The 14,885-nt window shown below is 37.1% G+C and overlaps 1 protein-coding gene and 2 long non-coding RNA genes across 14 annotated transcripts in view; 2 read left to right on the forward strand and 1 right to left on the reverse strand.

The window, feature by feature from the left end:
- LOC130993450 (origin of replication complex subunit 2-like) overlaps positions 1-14,885 on the reverse strand; it is a 62,724-nt gene that overhangs the window by 36,490 nt on the left and 11,349 nt on the right. The window contains exons 1-2 of one of the 7 annotated variants that reach the window (XM_057918346.1): positions 13,173-13,575; positions 12,428-12,489 (exon numbers count right to left, since the gene is read on the reverse strand). The exons of 2 other annotated variants lie outside the window; for them this stretch is intronic. The gene's annotated coding sequence lies outside the window, so the exon portion shown is untranslated. Of the gene's footprint in view, positions 1-12,427; positions 12,490-12,795; positions 12,881-13,172; positions 13,576-14,885 lie in introns of those variants that run through there. 4 more of the 7 variants (XM_057918344.1, XM_057918343.1, XM_057918345.1 and 1 more) reach the window with 4 other exon arrangements.
- Positions 2,133-5,732, forward strand: LOC130993454 (uncharacterized). Of its 6 annotated transcripts, none has more exons than XR_009091666.1 (5): positions 3,088-3,526; positions 3,975-4,170; positions 4,306-4,392; positions 4,671-4,826; positions 5,047-5,732. It is a non-coding gene; the product is annotated as an uncharacterized LOC130993454 (long non-coding RNA). The 6 variants fall into 6 exon arrangements; XR_009091665.1 differs by having other exon boundaries at positions 3,090-3,526; positions 4,677-4,826; XR_009091667.1 differs by lacking the exon at positions 3,088-3,526 and adding an exon at positions 2,133-2,397 and having other exon boundaries at positions 4,306-4,826.
- Positions 9,730-10,580, forward strand: LOC130993455 (uncharacterized). Its single transcript, XR_009091669.1, has 2 exons — positions 9,730-9,865; positions 10,324-10,580. It is a non-coding gene; the product is annotated as an uncharacterized LOC130993455 (long non-coding RNA).

The following is a 14,885-nucleotide window of genomic DNA, read 5'->3' on the forward strand; positions in this document are numbered from 1 at the left end:
TGCTTCACGGCTTCACCATCGCTAATGACGGAGTGTTGCCCAACATTAATCCGGTGCTATTGAGAAGAAGTATGCGGCGGCGGCGGAGAAAGCCTCTGAAACCAAATCACCGAAAAGGCTTAGTTTTGTTGTTGTGTTATTCACCTTTTCTAGATCTGATGTTGAGCACTTGTTTCTCTTATATATTTTAGCTGTTAGGTTTAGTCTTGTAAGTAAATAATTTATGAATAGAAGTAAGTTACTTTTCGTTCTCTAATCTTGTAACTATTTCGATCAATTTTCGTGATGATGACCATTGATCTCTCTCACATTTAGCACGATTCATATTTAATAATTTTGTTATTTAAAGACCTGGGGAGTTGGGTTTCTGTGAGGTTGTTTTCATGCAGACGTCGCTTTTGGATTTCTACTCGAAATTGGGTTAAATGGTAGTTGCACGTAAGGTGTTTGATGAAATTCGTGAGAGAAATTATTAGGTTGAATTAGAATGTGAAATAAGAATATCGTGAACACAACTTAATGTTCTTGAATTCACAATTAGATCTATGAATTCACAACTTAATATTCATGAATTCACAACTAAAATTAGAATTCACAATTAATAATATTTCTAGTTGTGAATTAACGTCAATTCACGACCAACAACATTTCTAATTGTGAATTCACACGAATTCACGACTAAATATTTTTAGTTGTAAATTCATTTAAAACTTGAATTCATAACTAATGTTATTTATAGTTGTGGATTCACGCGAATTCACGACCAACAATATTTCTAGTTGTGAATTCACTCGAATTCACGACTAACATTGTTTATAGTTGTGAATTTATTTAAAACTTGAATTCACAAGTTAATATTCTTGAATTCACGACCAGATCTATGAATTCACAACTTAACGTTCTTCAATTCACGACCACATCTACGAATTCACAACTTAATATTCTGGAATTCACAACTAAAACTAGAATTCACAACTGAATCGTTAGTGTTGGTTGTGAATTCGAGTTTTAAAGCTCGAATTCACAACTAGTTGTTTTTGGTTGTGAATTCAAACTTTAAAATTCAAATTCACAACTACTTGAATTCACAACAAAAAACAACTAGTTGTGAATTCGAGTTTTAAAGCTCGAATTCACAACTAGTTGTTTTGGTTGTGAATTCAAACTTTAAAATTCAAATTCACGACTACTTGAATTGACAACCAAAATAAATCCTGGTTGTGAATTCGAGTTTTAAAGCTCAAATTCACAACTAGTTGTTTTGGTTGTGAATTTAAACTTTAAAATTCAAATTCACGACTACTTGAATTCACAACCAAAACAAATCATGGTTGTGAATTCGAGTTTTAAAGCTCGAATTCACAACTAGTTGTTTTGGTTGTTAATTCAAACATTAAAATTCAAATTCACGACTATTTGAATTCATAACCAAAATAAATACTGGTTGTGAATTCTAGAATTGCTAGTATTAGTTGTGAATTCGAGTTTTAAATCTCGAATTCACAATCAACTCTATTGCTAGTTGTAAATTCACAATTAATGTTTTTAGTTGTGAATTCAAACTTTAAAACTCAAATTCACAACTACTTGAATTCACAACCAAAATAAATTTTGGTTGTGAATTCACTCTGGTTGTGAATTCAAAATCAAAAAATTATGATTGTGAATTCCACTTAGTTGTGAAATGCGGAATTTTTTTAAAGGGTAGTGTTTGAAGGAGTAAAATGAGTATTTTAAAAACAAATTATGTTAGTGGCTAATTTTTAATTTTACTAAAGGAAAGTGAGTATTTTCAAAATTCACTCTATAAATTTTGCTCTTTTTTTTAATAGAAAAAGCATGAAATTTCCCTAAACTAAATACTTACGCAGAACGCAGTTACTGCTCAATTTTTTTTATTAAAACAATATAGCTGCGCCTCCACGCCGCCGTCGGGTCTGCGCCTCTAAAGCTGCGGCCGCGATCGCGATTGCGCCACTCGCTTGTGCGTGGCTGAGGATTTTGCTACTGCCGCTTAATGTCACCAGCTACATAGAATTTTCTAGAGAAAAATACGTATTAACGGTAAAAAAAATTTAAAGCCTAATTTGTGGTTGTGTGTGGGCTTGATAAATTGTGTTTGATAGGGATTATTAGGTGAGATATGTTATATTTCTCACCATTTGTCACAGTTTGATAGGCTTTATTAATAATACTCCAGGCCCGCATTAATCTCTAAGCCCGCTGAAAAACACTGTTCCTCTTAGAAACCAAATCCGGCTCTCACCCCCTGATCAGTAATATTGGGATGAACAGTGTTTAAGATTACAAATTGTGTTTACAATTTTATCCCTCAATTTACTTCAAAATATGAATTCTTCAGTCCTTTGATGAGATTTTCGTCAAATCCCCTTGAAGGTAAGATCTGCGAAATTCTATTTGTGGGCATGTAAAGATTTTGTTCTCAATGCTTTTCTCTTTCGCCAAATTTATTTGCTTTCGATACAAATCTGAAAGGGGCTGGTGCAAGCTTACTGACAGGAGAGGTAAAAGTGGGTGGTTCGGCCGCAATTTTTGGGAGGAGGGGCTGGTGCAAGCTTACAGGAGGAGGTGCGAGCTGCTCGCGACGACGACAGGGAGACGAGGCGCGATTTTATTTTGGGTGAGGGCGACAGAAAACATGAATTTTCGTTGGGGGTATGGCGACGTTATAGGGAAGAAGGCTGTGAAATTTTTGTTGGCAGAGAAAAGATGGGGAGGCGTAACTTGCCTGGGGAACAAGGAAGATAGAGGTGGGGTAGAAGGGGGTGGGTTTGGCGGGGGGGGGGGAAGGTGTCTGCAGTATGCTGCACAAGGGGTGGGGGTTACGTGTTCAATCACTAGTTTTTTTCTTCCCCCCCAATTATGCTTAGGATAATTTTGTCATTTTCTTGTATTAATAGAGGGTATTCATGTAATATCAACATCTAATATATCTGTTAAATTATTTTAGCAGAACCTATCAAACATCTAATTCTAGTTATACATACATTATTTAGTGGTCATCAAACAATAGTTTAAAGAGGCACTCTTGGGTGCACCCAGGTACACGGTGCACCCGGGTCATACCCGCATTAATATGGATACCACACGGGTCGTTCAATTAATTTTACTTTCAGTAGATTTTTTTTACTTCACCGTTCCCGAAAAAGAGACACCGCGTTTCTACCATTTTCTTCTTGAAGCTTCCCCTGCTTCTTCGTCTTCACCGTCTTCTTCACTCCTCTCCACCGTTCGTACCATTTTCTCCGGCGATTGCTGCGTGGTTTTGAAAACGGTGCAGGGGTTGTGGCAGCCGCCGAGGACTTTGAGCGCGGTGACGATGTCAGCGGTGCAGCGGATAGGGCGGGTGCAGCCGTTGGTTTTGGGGCGGAACTCCATGGAGAAGTTGAAGCTTCCATCACAGAGATGTCGTAATAGTCTTTGTGGTTGAAGGAGTTGAGGCCGTGAGTTTTTCGATAGCTAATTGTAGATAAAAACACGATAGTAATTGGAGCTAATTTCTAAGGTATTTCTGATGAGTTTCTGGGAAATTTTGTAGTGCTAGTTGCAGTAAATAATAGTGTTTTATTGTGCAAAAGAGTTGCTCCAAAAGAGTAATTCGAGCTAATTTGGAAAGTAGTGTTTGTTGCTCACTGGATTTGCAAAGAAGGTGATTCCCAATTATGAATTTAACTTGCATTGTTTTATTACATAAATGATATAGTTTCATTTCAATTCTTATAGTTTTAACTTGCATTGTTTCATTATATAAATGATATAGTTTCATTTCAATTCTTGTAGTTTTAACTTGCATTGTTTCATTATATAACTGATATAGTTTCATTTCAATTCTTATAGTTTTAACTTGCATTGTTTCATTATATAAATGATATAGTTTCATTCCAATTCTTATAGTTTTAGCTTGCATTGTTTCATTATATAAATAATATAGTTTCATTATATAAATAATATAGGAATGGCAAGCGAGGCAACGGGAAAAGACCAAGGAGTTTCAGAAGAGGCGGGCAGAGGAAGATGAGGAAGAAGAGAGAAAGGTTGATGAATACCACGAAATCGGCTTGCGCCCCAAGAATTATCGCGACGAAGACCTTCGAAAAAGCCAAGAAATTGGTTTCCAGCTTCATAAGATCTGCTGAAGAGGTCGAAGAGGTACTCTTGCATTAATTTCAATTAAACACAACATATATAACAAATCAACGCCTTTTTTGCACCATCTGTCTCGAATTAGCTATATTGTCTAGTTTCATTTTGGGTAAATGAAGAATTTATTGTTTTGGAGTGCAGAGAATAGTGGAAGCTGCTGAGAAAGGTGAACTCACTGAACTGGTTCTTTTGGTCATATGGAATCGCCTTGATCTTGCTCGACGTAATGTGAGTTATCTTGTGTTAATGCCACTTTACAATCAATTATTAAATTCTTGTAGTTTTAACTTGCATTGTTTCATTATATAAATGATATAGTTTCATTCTAATTCTTGTAGTTTTAACTTCCATTAAGTTTCATTCCAATTCTTGTAGTTTTAACTTGCATTGTTTCATTATATAAATGATATAGTTTCCTTTCAATTCTTGTAGTTTTAACTTGCATTGTTTCATTGTATAAATGATATAGTTTCATTCCAATACTTCATTGTATCATGGTGTGGTAGGAACAGTGGGTCATATAGCCCCCGAGTACCTCTCCACCGGTAAGTGTACAGAGAAAAGTGATGTGTTTAGTTATGGGGTCTTTCTTCTTGAGGAAGCAAATTCCTCATCTTCTTCATGAGCTCCCCTGTATCGGCAGCGTGAAGTTATTGGATTTGGTAAGCCTTGCTTTTTGACTCATTCTAATAATCTCAATACTCTATTATTCTTCTGATCCTTTGTTGCTCCCCCATTAGTTATTTTGTAAGTGTTGGTCTATCCTCTTTTTGATCTCTTAATTCAAACTACCACACGATCCTACAAAAAGACCAAGTGCAAAAAGAGCCAAATATGCACAAAGAATAACGTTTTTGTCATTGGGGACTTATAATTGTACAGGTAAGTGAATTATGCGAGGAGAAAAAGTTTGAAGTGATGATTGATCCAGATCTCAGAGGAAATTACGTGGAAGAAGAGGTGGAGAAGTTGATGTGAATGGTTCTCATCTGCACTCAGAGTGATCCAGATGCACGTCCCACGATGTTAGAATTCGTGAGGATGTTTGATTTTGAAGATAGAGATGACATTGCTGAGAGGTGGGAAGAGCTGTTGCATACTACGAATTCAGACAAACGTCCGAGGATGTCATCTGTTGGTCCTAGTGTGGCTGAGAGATTCAGAAACCTCTTCGAAAGAGAGATTCAGAATCCAACCCCAACTAAAGAATGAAAGCTAGTTGCAAGTATAAAATTTATAACTTAATAAAAATATATTGACAAACCAAACTCATCTACTACCCCACATCAACTAGTAGGCTTTTCCTACTTCTTTGCTACCAACCAACGATCCAACACACAAAAAAGAAAAAGAATAGTATCATTTACTAAAGCACATAGTGTTATTTACATATAATGAAAGTGTCAACTTTATAACATTGTAAACGACTGTTCTAGTTGATTTTCCATTGAAGACTTCTCCTTGACCAATAATTCATAACTTCTGCTTCAACAGCTCAATTTGCTTATCTAGTTTACCACATTTCTCCAAAATCAATTATGTTATGAAAAGTCCATAAGAATATGGCATGGATTCCTATTCAACTATAAAAACCAAACATCCCTTGAGACCACCGCTTTCACCTTCAACTGCCTCGAAGTAATTTCTCGACCAGAAATTCTTACAAAAGGTTGAGCCTTCCCCAGAGCAAGCAGTCCGTCTGTCTAAAGGAATTCTTAGGCAAAGCTAGTTTTTGCCTATAAGCAACCTGCAATTGCATACACAAAAAACGTCTGTAAATAATCCAGAAAGGCACAAGTAATATCTGCAGCTGTGAGTTCGAAAGTTTCACCCATTGCTGCTCGGTATCTCTAGCTTGCACTCTGTTGGCAGCTGTAAAAAATAACTCAAGTACCTATTCCAGAGATTGAAATACTGCTAAGTTTTTTTGTCGATCAAGCCTCATTTCAATCTCAATAGTATCAATACGACGACAATGCCGATTTTGAGCATTTTTTTTCCTCCTGAATTCACAGCAACAATCGAAACGAATTGATGTATTAGAAAATCGAAGCTTTTATCGTACGACTTTCTCTGTATGAACTATGATGTAAAAAGGAGCAAACCAAAGCTTGTACCAGTTAATTCTCCCCAGGTAACACGGATTGTTCAAGAATAATAAGATGATTAAAGTTTTCAACCTCTATTAGTCATGTTGCAAGGGATGCTGTGATGTCAAGTATTTTTGTAGACCTACACGCCTCATAACTTCTGGTCAAGTAAGTTTGAAAACACAAAGGTGCAGCTGAGAAGCATCAGTCAACATTCCCTTTCTGGAGCAGTTTTATGAGTTATAAAAAGAAACTTGTCGGGCTCAGTGGTGCAAAAGTGCACAGAGGAAGTTAATAACTAACCAAAACCAGTTAGATAAACTGTTCATTACTCAAGAAATACAGACACGGAAAGAAAACACCATAACCAGATGAAAAACATCTATTCATCGATATAAATTTATAGTTCTAACAGTGTAAACTCACCATTAACATCAAAGAAAATCTGCTGATTGCGCCTGTAACGCCACCAGAAAATCAATCCAAAGAGGGGGCGGATTTTGTTGTTTGAGCAATGGATCCAAAGATTAGAGGGTCCGTGAGATATATACCTATGCAACTTTTAGGATCACAAAACATTAAGTTCTAACATTATTAACTTATAAAAATGACATCATCATGTTATATTAATAACACTATATAGTTCTACAAATGACACTACATATAAATAACACTATATAGTTCTACAAATGATACTATTAACTTGTAAAATTGACACCATCATATTATATAAAAAACACTATATAGTTCCAACTAAAAAACATCCAATGCGGATGAAAGTGGATGTTGGTATCTCAAAAATTATGCAAGATCGAGGCAACTGACAATCAACAACGCCTAACAACATATATTGCAAGTGTTATTTATAAATAAAAATAGTATCATTTGCTAAGCACATAGTACCATTTACATATATTGAAAGTGTCAATATACAAATCGAAACAAAACAAACCACCTTTTTCACAAGCAATCGAAACAAAACACTGAATCAAATAAGAAAGATAAAAGAACTAAAACAAGAGGATAATTGTTCACAAACACTCCCCTTTTTTCAGCTCAAATCATTCACAGCCACAAACACTCACCTTTTAATATATCTAAAATGAAACTATTTTTCTTAGTAAATTGACACAATTTTTCTTAGTAAATGGCACTATGCATTAATAAATGATACATTTATATTTAAATGACACTATTTTAGCAAAAGAGCAGACTACATTCTTGCGAAGATTGTAGAAAAATAAGCTTTGAGATTTCCTACTCTGAGGTAGCCATAGAAATCGAACCTAGCTTTTCGAGAAAAGGGCTAGATTTCTGTACCTGTTCCATAACTGGGAGAGGGCGACTGCTCTGCTCCGTCGAACCAAAGAGGACAGATGGCGGTGAAGCTCCCGCCTCTCGCCGGAGCTTTCAGGAAGCAAGAGGGATGCGGAGGAGTTCTCGACGGAACTGTACGCTTGACGGCGGCCCGTGGTCTGCTGCTCGCCGGACAAAATCAGATAGAGAACCCCCGCGACAGCGACGGAAAAAAATCTCGCCACAAAAAAATACGATAACAGCAGCGGCGACGGCGAGTACTTGTGAGTACGCCGCCACTGCCGCCGCCGCGAAGAAACAAACAACGACGCGCGAAGAGCACGCCTATGGCGGAAAAGTACAAAGAAAAATGGTGTTTTACCTTGTCGATCGGACCAGTGGTGGAGGTGGTGGTGGCCTATGGCGACGGTGGTGGGTGACTTCAAAACCTCGTCTGACTTCGGTGGTGGCTTCAAATCGAGGCCGACTTCAAATCTAACCACAAATCGGACTCCGAGACGGCGATGGCTGACTTCAAATCGGAGGCTTAATTCGGCGGTGGCTTCAAATCGGAGGCTGACTACAAATCTAACCTCAAATCGGAGGGAGACGGCGGTGGCTGACTTTGGCGGAGGCAGATCGGCAACTAGGGCAGCGCGACGACGTAGTGGCTCTTCATGGCGGACTGTGCGGTGGGGGCTAGGGGTGTAAGTGAGTCGAGCCAGCTCGCGAGCTACTCGGGATCGGCTCGAAGATTACTCGAAATCGACTCGATGTTAGTCGAGTCGAGCTCGAGCTACTCGAATAGGTACCGAGCCCGAGTTCGAGTTTCGTGATACTCGACTCGTTAGGCTCGCGAGCCTAATCGAGCCCAAGCAATTATTATACAATATATTATATATAGGCCCATAATTATATTTATTTCATATCCACAAAATGGCCCAAACCCTAAGCCCATAGAATTTGAACATCAATTACACAATGAGTCAATGATCAAACCCTAAGTAACAGCAGCTGAGCTGCCTGCCGTGCCCCATCCTCTTCCCCCTCCCCCCAATCTCTCGACTCTCATCTCTCTCGGCTGATCGACGACCGGCGACCGGCGCAACGGCGAGTCGTCCTTCCGGCGAGCCTAACAGCAGCAGCAGTGCAGCAAGGAGCCGCCGCCTCCTCTTCCCCCTCCGGCCCTCCCCCAATCTCTCGACTCCCATCTCTCTCGGCTGATCGACGACCGGTGACCGGCGCAACGGCGAGTCGTCCTTCCGGCGAGCCTAACAGCAGCAGCAGTGCAGCAAGGAGCCGCCGCCTCCTCTTCCTCCTCCGGCCCTCCCCCCAATCTCTCAACTCTCATCTCTCTCGGCTATCGACGACCGGCGACCGGCGCAACGGCGAGTCGTCCTTCCGGCGAGCCTAACAGCAGCAGCAGTGCAGCAAGGAGCCGCCGCCCTTGGTATATTACTGATTCGTAGATCAAATTTGAAGTATTCGTACCTGTTTTGTACATATGCTACTAGATGTTTCTTCGGATTCGTTTCTTTTTATTTGAATAAGTTGTGGATCTTTAGTATGACCGGATGTTTACATTTCTATATATTTTCAAAGTTGGAGATGTAATCTTGAGATTTGATTTGGTTAGTGCGTTGGAGTGTGGATCTTGCTTGCTTAATTGCGCTTTCTAGGTTGATCAGATAAGGCACGTAGTTATTAGTGCTTGATATTAGGGCTGTGTTAGATATAATTTGTTCATGTTATCTTCACTGTGTCTTCGATTTTCATAGATACATCATATGTTGTTGAATTTCGTTGGAAAATTTGTTTGTATCTACTCCTATTTTCTGTGCACTAGTCTCCAAAGTATCCTTACTGTGAACTAATTTTGCGAGCTTAATGTGGTGATATTAGTATTAAATCAACTGCCATGTATCATGTGTTGCCTAGTTTCTGATTTGTTATTGTATAATGTTGGTTTTCAGGGCCGTCCAAAAGGTGTCACGCCAAAATACAGTTTGTATAATCAACTGCTGTTTGCTATTTGTTGTTTATCAACTGCTCTAGAACAGGAGCACTTGCATTCTACTTCTATATTGCTTATAGGCAGCGTGGTATAAGTTTTGCATAATGGTGTATTAGTTTGAAGTAGTTATACTTGTGATTGCAGGAAGTTAGAACAGGAGCACTTGCATTCTACTTCTATATTGCTCATAGGCAGCGTGGTATAAGTTTTGCATAATGGTGTATTAGTTTGAAGTAGTTATACTTGTGATTGCAGGAAGTTACCGGTATAAGTAACCCTGGATGATAACCAAGACATTGAGGTATGCTTTGTTATGATTTATTATTTTTGGACAACACTTTAAGTCCTTGGTTTGATGTTGAGGATCTCTGTCTCAATTAATTTTCTGTAATTAAGCTTTGGAATTATCTTGCATTCTGCCATATTTCATGCTATTTTCTTGGTTCTTCATCAATCTGTTTTGATCATTTATCAATTAACATTGTATATATGATTGTTATTATCCAACCATTTATCTGTTACATATTTCATGCCTAATTTGCTAAGCCCAACCATTTGTCTATTTCACCGATTTCGCATTTGCATACTTGTTATGTAATTGACATTATGTTTATATATGTTGCCAATACCAATCAAATCACATGTTCAAGAGACGGTTACAAAATACTTGACTCATGCTTCGTCTGCTTCTTACTGCATTTTTATGAATCTATTTATTTTGCTATGAATTTTCTTTATATTTATTTTTCTTGTATGCAGCCTTTACATGGTTGGTGTTCGTATTGGAGAGACGATTTGATGTTGGAGGCTTGGAGCATTATCTATAAGAAGAAGTTGCAAATTTGCTTTTTTATGTTGTATTTGATTCAATACTTGTTAGTTTTTGAATTTTTTATGCCTTTAGACTATTTGAATGTGCATTTTCGAGTCTAATCGATGTTTTGGATATCTAAAACTTGTTATAATTGATTTGTAGAAATACTTCTTGTAATGAAATGATTTGTAATTTTATTCAATTTGTTGAAGCATGTATCAGACGAGCTTAAACGAGCTCGAGCTCACCGAGTTTGAACGAGCTCGAGCTCAACGAGCTTAAACGAGCTCGAGCTCAAACTCGAGTAAGGCTCCACAATCGAGCTTAATCGAGTTGAGCTCGAGCTCACGAGTATGGCATCGAGTCGAGCTCAAGCTCAAAAAAATCAAGCTCGGCAGAGTCGAGCTCGAGCTCGAGCTTCATGAAAATAGTCGAGCTCGAGTCTGAGCATGGCAATACTCGACTCGACTCGGCTCATTTACACCCCTAATCCCCAACTCCCCTAAGTCAAAAAAATCTTTATGAGAAAAAATGATCTACGCGATAAATATTTTTATATTTTTTATATTTATATAAATTTGATATTAATTTATTTATTATATAAATATAATAACAATAATAATTTTAATTAAATATATTTGAATTGAATATTGAAAAAATAAAAAATAAATAAAGATGAATTTACAATAATAAAAATTGATATTGTGAAAAGACAAAAAAAAAAAGATTTATTCAAAAAAAGATAAGAAAAAAAAGAGAACTTGTTAAAATTTTAATCTTTAAATACATATAACTTTTACATTTTAAATCAAATATTTACATAAAATATATTTTAAATTAAATATTTTATAATCAAATTAAATATTCAACTCAAATTAATCATAGTATAATATTACAAAATGTCCAACCAAATACTACTCCCTCCGTCCCAATAAATGTGGCCACTTTGTTTTCGGCACGAAGATTAAGAAAATGATGGTTATGTATTAATTATGTGTGGTCCACCAAAATTAAAGAGTTAATTAAGTGTGGAAAACATTCTTCTTCTTCTCACTTAATCTGTTCCACAGTCTGCCGCCGGCGCCGACAACGGCGAAGCAGGCGGTCGTCCCTCACCCTCTATCAAATCGCAAATACCAAATCGCATAGCCAGAAACCAAAAATTATGGGCCTATATGAAATAAATATAATTATGGGCCTATATATAATATATTGTATAATAATTGCTTGGGCTCGATTAGGCTCGCGAGCCTAACGAGTCGAGTATCACGAAACTCGAACTCGGGCTCGGTACCTATTCGAGTAGCTCGAGCTCGAGCTCGACTCGACTAACATCGAGTCGATTTCGAGTAATCTTCGAGCCGATCCCGAGTAGCTCGCGAGCTGGCTCGACTCACTTACAGCCGAGTCGAGTCGAGTATCTCTATGCTCAAACTCGAACTCGCCTATTTTCATGAAGCTCGAGCTCGAGCTCGACTCGGCCAAGCTTGATTTTTCTGAGCTCGAGCTCGACTCGTTGCCATATTTGTAAGCTCGAGCTCGACTCGGTTAAGCTCGATTGTTGATTCTTGCTCGAGTTTGAGCTCGAGCTCGTTTAAGTTCGTTAGGCTCGAACTCGTTTAAACTCGGTGAGCTCGAGCTCGTTTAAGCTCGTCTCATACATGCTTTAACAAATTAAATAACATTACAAATCATTCCATTACGAAAGCATGAAAAAGGCTGCATATAAGAAGTCTAGAATGAAAATGTGAAATACAACATAAAAAAGTAACAAGTCTTGAATGAAAATATGAAATACCACATAAAAACATAAATTTGCAGCTTCTTCTTATAGATATCAACTGAAAACATATATATCAAAACATATATCAAAATGAAAACGTATCAACTGAAAATGCAAACATATCAAAATGAAAACATATCAACTGAAAACATATCAAAATGAAAGCATATCAACTGAAAACATATATCAAAACATATCAAAACATATCAACTGAAAACATATCAAAACATATAAAAAAAGGGAACATTAGAGATCTAAAGATAAACCTTGCTCTTCTTCCTTAAAAAACATATCAAAATTTAGGTTGCAAGCTATTCCTCTTAATCCTCTACACAAGACAACAAGAGATGGAATAGCATTTCAAGAATGTTAACTCATACGTAATGCACAAGAAAATTAGGCAACATAATACATAATCTCAATGAAGCATATCAACTGAAAACATATATATCAAAAACATATATCAAAATGAAAACATATCAAGTGAAAATGCACACATATCAAAATGAAAACATATCAAAATGAAAGCATATCAACTGAAAACATATCAACTGAAAACATATATCAAAACATATCAACTGAAAACATATCAAAACATATAAAAAAAGGGAACATTAGAGATCTAAAGATAAACCTTGCAGCAAATGAGCTAAAGACACTTCCTGCTCCAAAACAGATATGAAAGATATAAAGACACCAAATTCTCTCACCCACCTCACCTACAAGTATCATCAACAATAACTATCAACATTTTTAGGCTCTACACACATTTCTAAACAAAATTCAAAGAATTATGGAAACTATATGTATTTCAATGAGCAAAGCAAGATGAAATGAAGCTATTCACACTCAAATTCATTCAGACACCTAAAATAATTAGGGATCAAACCCGCAAAGAATTTCACGCAGCACTCAAAATCAAGAACAATTACCCAGCAAGACTTTTATGCAATATTTCATAGACAATAAAATTTCAGCAAGATTTCAACAAGATTTCAGATAAAATAGAACCTCTTTGGCAGATCGTGCTGCACTGCTGCTGTCGCGCCGAGGAGGGGAGGGCCGTTGGTGTCGCTGCTGTTGTCGCGCCGAGGCCGAGCTGGGAAGCAGTCGGTGCCCGGTGACCGGTGGTGGCAGATGATGCTAATGTCGCGCCGGACCGTGCTGCACTGCTGCTGCTGTTAAGATCGTCGGATCTTCGCTGGAAAGATGAGCCGCCGTCGTGTCGGAGTGTGCCGTCGCGCCGGAGTGCGTGTCGCCGGTCGCCGGCAACCGAGAGAGAGATGATCGATTGGGGGTGGCTACTGGCTGCTGCGTGCAGACTGCAGCGTGCTGAGTTAGGCTACTGGCTGCTGCTGATCGAATAGGGAGGGAGTTAGGGTTTGTGTGTAATTCAAATTCACTAGAGGGTAGGGCTCTAATGGGCTTAGGAGTTGGGCCATTTTGTGGGCTCAGAAATATATTTAATTTTGGGCTTACATATAATATATTATATATATAATTGTTTGAGCTCGATTAGGCTCGCGAGCCTAATGAGTCGAGTATCAAGAAACTCGAACTCGGGCTCGATACCTAATCGAGTAGCTCGAGCTCGAGCTCGAGCTCGACTAACATCGAGTCGATTTCGAGTAATTTTCGAGCCGATCCCGAGTAACTCGCGAGCTAGCTCGACTCACTTACACCCCTAGTTGGGGAGGGGGAGGTGGGGTTTGAACTCGAGATCTCACTGTTCATATGAACACATGTCGCATCGCTTGGTGTTCCCTTGGGGTCGGTAGATATCAATTTTTCACAATTATCAAATAAGGGAGAAGATCCATAGAGAATGCTAAGTATTTTGAGAAAGAAGAATTAATCATAGCCCTTAGATTTAGTGAATCTGACGGTACATATCAATTCTTTTTAGTTTCATCCGTTTAGTGTAGTAAGGTTAATTAAGTAATATTGTTTTTTTATGTAACCGACTTTAGGTTGACCGAATCTCACTTATTTTTGGATATAGTTTTCAAGATTTCATTCATTAATTTTATATTATTTATTTCTTAATTATTCCTCTATATTTTTTATATGTAACCGTTTTTTTATGTTTTATGTTACCCTTAAACTCGAGAATAGCAAAGTCTGTAAAGTTTGTAAAGCTTTTAATTTTCTTGTCCTTGACAATGGAAGAAGGTAATGATTTTCTTAATTTTTTTAATTATTGGATGTAGTCGTGTGTTGTTGTTTTTTATTTTTATACATTTTTTTGTTATTGTTTGTTTTGTATTGTGATTACTAAACAAAATAGGTTAAGTTTTGAACAATATGATTCTAAATCAAATATCAATTATATTATTCATTCAAATATTTTATTTGGATGTTCGAAAGTTTATTAAGCTTATTCGAAAAATTTTGATGTTAAATATTTTTATGATTCTCAATCAAATATCAATTATATTATTCATTCAAATGTTTTATTCGGATGTTCGAAAGTTTATTAAGCTTATTCGAAAAAATTTTATGTTAAATATTTTTATGATTCTCAATCAAATATCAATTATATTATTCATTCTAATATTTTATTTGGATGTTCGAAAGTTTATTAAGCTTATTCGAAAATTTTTGATGTTAAATATTTTTATGATTCTCAATCAAATATCAATTATATTATTCATTCTAATATTTTATTTGGATGTTCAAAAGTTTATTAAGCTTATTCAAAAAAAAAATTTATGTTAAATATTT

The sequence above is a fragment of the Salvia miltiorrhiza genome, chromosome 7, assembly GCF_028751815.1.
Source record: "Salvia miltiorrhiza cultivar Shanhuang (shh) chromosome 7, IMPLAD_Smil_shh, whole genome shotgun sequence".
Lineage (NCBI taxonomy): Eukaryota > Viridiplantae > Streptophyta > Magnoliopsida > Lamiales > Lamiaceae > Salvia > Salvia miltiorrhiza.